Source organism: Macrotis lagotis, chromosome X (assembly GCF_037893015.1).
Source record: "Macrotis lagotis isolate mMagLag1 chromosome X, bilby.v1.9.chrom.fasta, whole genome shotgun sequence".
NCBI lineage: Eukaryota > Metazoa > Chordata > Mammalia > Peramelemorphia > Peramelidae > Macrotis > Macrotis lagotis.
Window position 1 is genome coordinate 476122283 of NC_133666.1, and position 7228 is coordinate 476129510.

Genomic DNA, 7228 nt, shown 5'->3' on the forward strand with positions numbered 1-7228 from the left:
GATGAGTTATACCAAATATGTGGGATGCAGCAAAAGCAATTAATAGAGGAAATTTTACATCTCATTGCTAACTTGAACAAAACTGAGAGGAGATCATTGATCAAGTATATATAGTCTATTGTTGCAATAAAAATTTTTCAAAGAAAGGCTTGATAGTAATGTCCTACTCCATGGTCAGTTTTGGGACAGGTGCCATGTACTGCAGAGAAAAAGGTATCCTTTTCTATCCCCATTCAGTTTGTACAGCTGTCTATCATATCTAAGTTTTCTAAGATTTTATTCATCTTCTCAGCTTCCTTCTTGTTTATTTTTGGTTAATTTTATCTACTTCTGAAAAAAGGAAGCTTCTATTATAGTTTTGCTGTCTTTTTCTCTTAATAATTCATTCAGTTTCTCCTCTAGAATCAGGATCCTTTACCACTAGGTACATATGTGTTTAATAATGAAATAACTTTATTGCTTATGGTGCCTTTTAAGATTTATTGATGCGGTTGCTTTGTCTGTGATTAGGATATTTACCACTGATTTTTTTACTTCCACTGAAGGATAATATATTTTGCTCCAGGCTTTTGCCTTTATCCTCTTTGTATCTCTCAGCTACAAATGTGTTTCTTATAAGCAACATATTGTAGCAATATGGTTTTCATTCTAGTACTCTATCCACTTCCATTTTATGGGAGAGTTCATCCCATTCATATTTACATGTTATCTTTCCCCATTTGTACTTCTTTTTACTTTCCTCTTATTCTCCCACTCTATGTTTTGCTCTGTTTGTCCTTTAACTTTTCTTTAAAATTTTAACTTTAAATTTTATTTCACTTATACCTTTGACTTCCTTTTTCCAATCCTTTCTTCCATTTTTTTTCCATTTTCCACCCTACTTCCCTGTAGAGCAGGAAAGATTTTTAAACCCAACTGGGAATGCATGTTTTTTCCCTTTCTGGGCCAAATCTATTGAATATGATTTACTCTGTGTTCACACTGTAATAAGTCTTAGTGAGTCTTCACCTGGTGTTATTTACCCACTAATGAGTAGCCTTCACTTAGTATAGTCCTTCTTTTTTGTTCTTATTTTTAAACCCTGTCTTTTACTTACATTATTCTGTCAAAATATACTTCTTTTGTCTGACCTGATAGAAGTACTATTCTCAAAGTATGATTGATTACTAGATAGATTGGCAAGTAGAATGCTTCATATTCAATAAGGACCATCCCCACTCTTCTGTCTCATTAAAAATACACTTCCCAAGAGTCGTGAATCACATGAAATTATAATCACTTTATATGTTACTACTTTTTAAATTACCCTTAATAGACACAAAATTCCCATGAGTCAAAGCATCAGGCAAAGCCAAATCTTTTCATGTACCATTTGTACCTCCTCCCCATATAGGACTTCTAAGTGCAGCCAAAGTATCAAGTAAAGTATATCTCTTCATCTTGTTTTCATGTCCATTCCAAAGTACACTCTCTCTCTTCATCTCTATAGTATTATAATCATAACCTCACACCCTTCTCCAACCAAAGTATCAGGTACACTCTATCTCACTGTACCTTTAGCATTTCAATCATGGAACATATACCTTCCTTTCCCTAAAGAATGGATTAATATAACCTCAGTTCCTAGTTTCTTTCTGTTCAACCCATTCTGTTCTCACTCTCTGCTCCAATGATCCAACAATTCTCTAAGTATTTTAGAACTGTAAAGTCACTTGTAATTTAATTATTTGGAGAGACTCTAAGTAATCTAAGTAACTGATAGTCTCTCAGGCATTCTAGCATTGACTGTAAGGTATAGGAGATACTGGCACAGGACTCAGTAAAGGTTTCCCTCCTCAGAGGAAGTGCTGAGCTCTATAAGCAAGGAAGAATTATAGAAACTCAAAGTAAATATGAGACACTTAAGTTTAGAGTAAACACCTCATGTGTTCACCTGAACTATTTGTACCTGACCTGTGGTAGAGCATTCTGAGCTCATGTTGGTCTGATCAGTCACAGTTGGATGTACTGTATTTTGTCACAAAGATACTGATGTCATTATGTTCTTGTTTTATAATGAATGACAAGAACAGTAATACCCATATCATTTAAGTACAACCTCTTCAAATATGTTCGAGTCTTTAACAATTTTTAAGAGAAATACAATATCTTTCCTACTATGGTGTCAGAATTTAATGTTCTTAACTAACATTTGTTTGGGGTTTTTTTGCTCTTTCCATTTACCTCTTGGGCCTTGTTTGTATTCAAATATTGAATTTTCTATTCATTAATGGTCTTTTTGTAAGGGAATTTTGGAAATCCTCTATTTCCCTGAATAACCATCGTTCCTCCCCTGACAGGAATATGCTGAATTTTGAAGGGTAGAAAATTTTTAGTTATCAAGGTCCTTTGTCTTTTGAAATGTGTATTCCAGAATCATGATATTTTAATTTTGAAACTAATAATTCTTGTGTTCTGATTGTGCTTCTTATGTATTTGAATTACTTCTTCTTGATTACTTGCAGAATTTTCTTCTTTATTTGAGAATTCTGGAATTGAGCTATGATAGACCTTGGAAGTTTTGTCCTGGAATCTATTTCTGGAGCTATTCTGTGTAACACTTTCAATAGGCAGGTTTTCTACTTGATCTGGTACATTTAGAGAGTTTTCCCTGACAATTTCCTGAATGATATTTATCAGGATCTTTTTCTATCTAGGCTTTTCTGGTAGACCAATAATTAGTAAATTATTCTCTTCTGGGACTATTTTCCAGGTCACTTGGTCTTCCTAAAAAGTATTTTACATTTACTTCAAATTTTTTCAATCTTTTGAATTTGATGGAATCTTCATTTCTCATGGATTCATTGATTTCTTTTTTTTTTTTGGAATTCTCATTTTTAGTATTTTATTTCTTTGGTTATACTTTTGTATTTTCTTTCTCATTTGTTTAATTTTACATTTTGCTAAATTGAATTTCCTTTCCAGTTGGTCAATTTTATTTTTTGAAAAGTTATATTCTTTTTCCAGTTTGTTATTTTTCCTTTTAAAGGAGTTGGTTGTGTTTGCTTTGGGCAGGGCATATACTTGAATTGATATGATGCCAGAGAAGATTGGCATGGCCCCCTGAGCAAGTATGGCATGCAAATTTGTGAAGAACTTGATGTTTTGGTGAATTTGAAACAGTTTTCCTGAATGACTCTCCTTTTCTTTCTTCCATTTTTTCTTTTTTTTTCTCTTCCTCATTTCATAAATTCTTTTTTAAAGCTCTTCTCTACTTGGGGGGGTGATTCATGAAATTATCTGCTTTTGCATGATTCCTTAGCTCATGAGGATTCTGTGTACTTTCAGGGTACTTGAAAAGGGGGTAAGATTATGAATTTAGGTGATTCATGACTCTTGAGAAATGCATTTGTCAAACAATCAGGCAATCAAACAATCAACCTATCATTGTGCTTTAATAGTACATTGCGTTTATCATGCAATCAAGTAATCAATGAATAAACCTTTGATTGATAGTACTTTCATAGATAAATAATACCAGCTGAAAAGGCCCAAAATCTATTATAGTAGAGGGGGAAAAAAGAAAGGATGTGAACAGTGATTAAATTATATTCAATAGACTTGGGCCAGAGAATGAATAATAATTTTCACACTTGGTTTTAAAAATCTATCCTACTCTATAGGAAAGTGCAGGGGGGGTAATAAAAGAAAAGGGAAGAAGGGACTGATAAAAGGGGAGCTGAATTTATGAGAGAAAATTAACTGAAAGTTAAAATTTAAAAGAAAAGTTAAAGGGGGAAAAATAGTAAAAACTCTCATGAGGAGGAGTAAGAGGAAAAGGAAAGAGAAAAATATAAATGGGGAAAAAAGCATGGAGGGAAATATGAAATTAGTCATCTTAACTTTATTTGTGAATATGATAAAACTCTCTCATAAAATGGAAGCAGATAGCAGAATACATTAAAAAACAGAATTCCACAATGTTTTTACAAGATACACATTTGAAGCAGAGAGACCACACAGAAGGTAATGGCAAAAGTCTGGAGTACAATATATTAAGCTTCAGCTGAATTAAAGAAATCAAGGGTAGTAATCTTGATTTTTGGATAAATCAAAGGCAAAATTTGATCTTATTAAAAGGGATGAGTTAGGAAACTACACCTTCTTAAAATTTATCATAGGGAATGAAGCTACATCACTATTAAACTTGTAAGCACCTAGTGGTATAGCATTCAAATTCTTAGAGAAAATAGTAGGTGAATTACAAGGAGACATTATTCAGCAAACCATTTATTTATGGGGAACCTCAAACTTCCTCACTCAGACCTAGATAAATCTAACCTGAAAATAAACATGAAGAAAGTTAATTAGATGAATAAAAATCTTAGAAAACTTAGATATAATAGACGTATGGAGAAAATTTAATGAGGATAGAAAAAATATATATATTTTTTCTCTGTAGAAACATATCACAATACCAAAAATTTACCATGTACTAGGGACATAAATCCCTATGATTAAATGCAGAAAGGCAGAAATAATAAAAGGATACTTTTCATATCATGATACAATATATACTACATGTAATAAAGGGTCATGAACAGATAAACCAAAAATTAATTGGAAACTAAGCAATTTTAAATTAAAGAATGAGTGGATCATTCAACATATCATATAAATAATAATTGCATCAAAGAAAATAAATAACAATGAGGACATCATACCAAATTTAATTGGGATGCAGTGATTGCCCACAACAAGTCAGGTGTGCCTCTGGACATTTATTGATAGATAGGTTGAAGAGATTTCCCAAGAACACTTAGATGTCATGAAAGCCACCACAAGACTTAATGTTGTGGTAACAATCTCTTGACTTTATTATAGAATATCCAGACTTTTATAACAAAAACTTATCACAGACATGACAAGTCAGGATGAATCCCAGCTACATAGCTTCCATGGTTAAATTTTATGATATTTTTCCTTTCAAAGTCTGTAGAATTCCCTTATCAGAAAGTTTCCCACATACCTCTAGTTTAGAATATGTTTAGGTTAGGGGTTCACTTGTGAGCCAATGGATCAATTTAATGATACATGCATGTCTCTGGTGACAAAGATCACTAAAGACATGTATAAATTACTCCTAGGGGCTGGCCCTTGACATGCAGCCAAGGCAGTTTTGGGGGAATATTTTGTATCTCTAAATACTTATATGAAAAAAATTAGAAAATGGGGATCAATTATTTGGGTATACAATAAAATTCTAGAAAAACAACAAATTAATTTACCATTAAAATATAAAATTAAAAATTTTGAAAATCAAAGGAGAGATTAATAAAAATTGAAAAGAAGACCATTGGCCTAATAAATAAACATGAGTTGGACTTATGGATAAAATCAACAAAAATAGATATATCTTTGTTCTGTTCAAATTAAATTGCTCATTCAGTTTTATAACAATCAAGTAACTATTTTGCTGGGCTGGGAAAAATAGTGACAAAAATTAACCTGGAGCACAAAAGATCAATTTTAAGTTGCTTAGTTTCCATTTAAATTTTGGTTTATATGTTCATGACCCTTTATTACATGTAGTGTTTATTGTATCATGATCTGAAAAGTATCCATTTATTATTTTTGCCTTTCTGCATTTGATCATAAGGGAAGGGAACTGATGGAAAAAAATATAAAGGAAATGGGCCTAGCTCAAACAGATCCAAAAACTATACTATAAAGTGGCAGTCATCAAAACTTCCTGGTACTCGTTAAAGAGATAGAGCAATGGATCATTGGATTAGGATAAGTTCAAAAGAAACTGAAGAAAATGACCACAGTTAATCTACATTTAACAAACTCAAAGATATTATCTTCTGGGATAAGAACTCACAATTTGATAAAAATAGTTGGGACAGCTTGAATATAGTATGGTAAAAATGAGGCATAGACTCACATCTCACACCCTTGTTGAGTCTGGAGGAGGGAACCCAGGCCGACATCAATATGATGCATAAGCTGGTTCGTTTATTGATCACAGGATACATACTTTTATACTCTACATTTACGTAACCAATTACATAAGCGTTTTAGCAAGCATTTTTTTCACATGCATACCTTGTGTATGTCTTAGGTGATTGTTTTGAGAACCAAACAGTGTTCTGATAAACAGAGAGAAGATTGTTTTGAGAACCAAACAATGATTTGATAAACTGAGTGCAGAAGGTAATTATCTCAGAATGCGCTATCTATCTGAGCCTGTGAATATACCTCCTTAGTTCAGACATGCAGCTACTCCCTTATCTAAGCTCTGAAGTACATCTTGCTGGTTAAAGCACATAACTATTTCTTTGTTAACCCTTCATAGCTCTTAGCCTGGAATACATATGACATACCACACCCTATACCAAAAATAAGGTCAAAATGGGTACAGGATTTAGACACAAATAGTGACTTCATAGCTAAAAATACTTTACTTATCAGACCTATAGAAAGGGGCACAAACTTATGACCAAACAAAAAAATAGAATACATTATGTACTGCAAAAAAGAATTATTTTGACTGTATTAAATTAAAAAGGTTTTGCACCAAAGAAGTCATTGCTGCCAAAATTAGAAGGAAATCTGGGAAGAAGGCTGGGAAACAATTTTTACCATTAGGACTGCTGATAAAAGTCTCATTTCTGAAATATATAGAGAATTACATCAAATTTATAAGATTGCAGTTTTAGCAATGAGACTATAGCAGGTTATTACTAGGATAGTACACCATGATCATGTAAAATTTATACCAGATAGGCAGGCATGGTTTAATATTAGGGAAAATACTCAATCCAATTAAACATATCAATAGAAAAATCAACAGAAATCATGATTATCTCAATATATGCAGAAAAATCTTTGATAAAATACAACATCCATTCCTATTTAAAACATTAGAATGTTTAGGAATAAATAGAGTTTTCCTTAAAATAATAAATAGCAGTTGGGCAGTTAGGTGGTGTAGTGGATAGAGCACCAGCCATGGAGTCAGGAGGAGGACCTGAATTGAAATCCAGACTCAGACATATAATAATTGTCTAGCTGTGTGATCTTGGGCAAGTCACTTATGCCCATTGCCTTAGACAAATCAAAAAATATAAAAAATAAATAGTATCTATCTAAAACCATCAACAGAAAATCATATGGAATTAGAATAAACTTAGAGCATTTTCCAATAAAATCAGAGGTGAATCAAGAATGTTTATTATCACCATTA

The 7228-nt window shown here is 32.4% G+C and overlaps 1 non-coding gene across 1 annotated transcript; it reads left to right on the top strand.

The window, feature by feature from the left end:
- Positions 1-3039: 3039 nt before the first annotated feature.
- Positions 3040-3147, top strand: LOC141503750 (U6 spliceosomal RNA). The gene has a single exon (XR_012473071.1). It is a non-coding gene; the product is annotated as a U6 spliceosomal RNA (small nuclear RNA).
- Positions 3148-7228: the final 4081 nt, after the last annotated feature.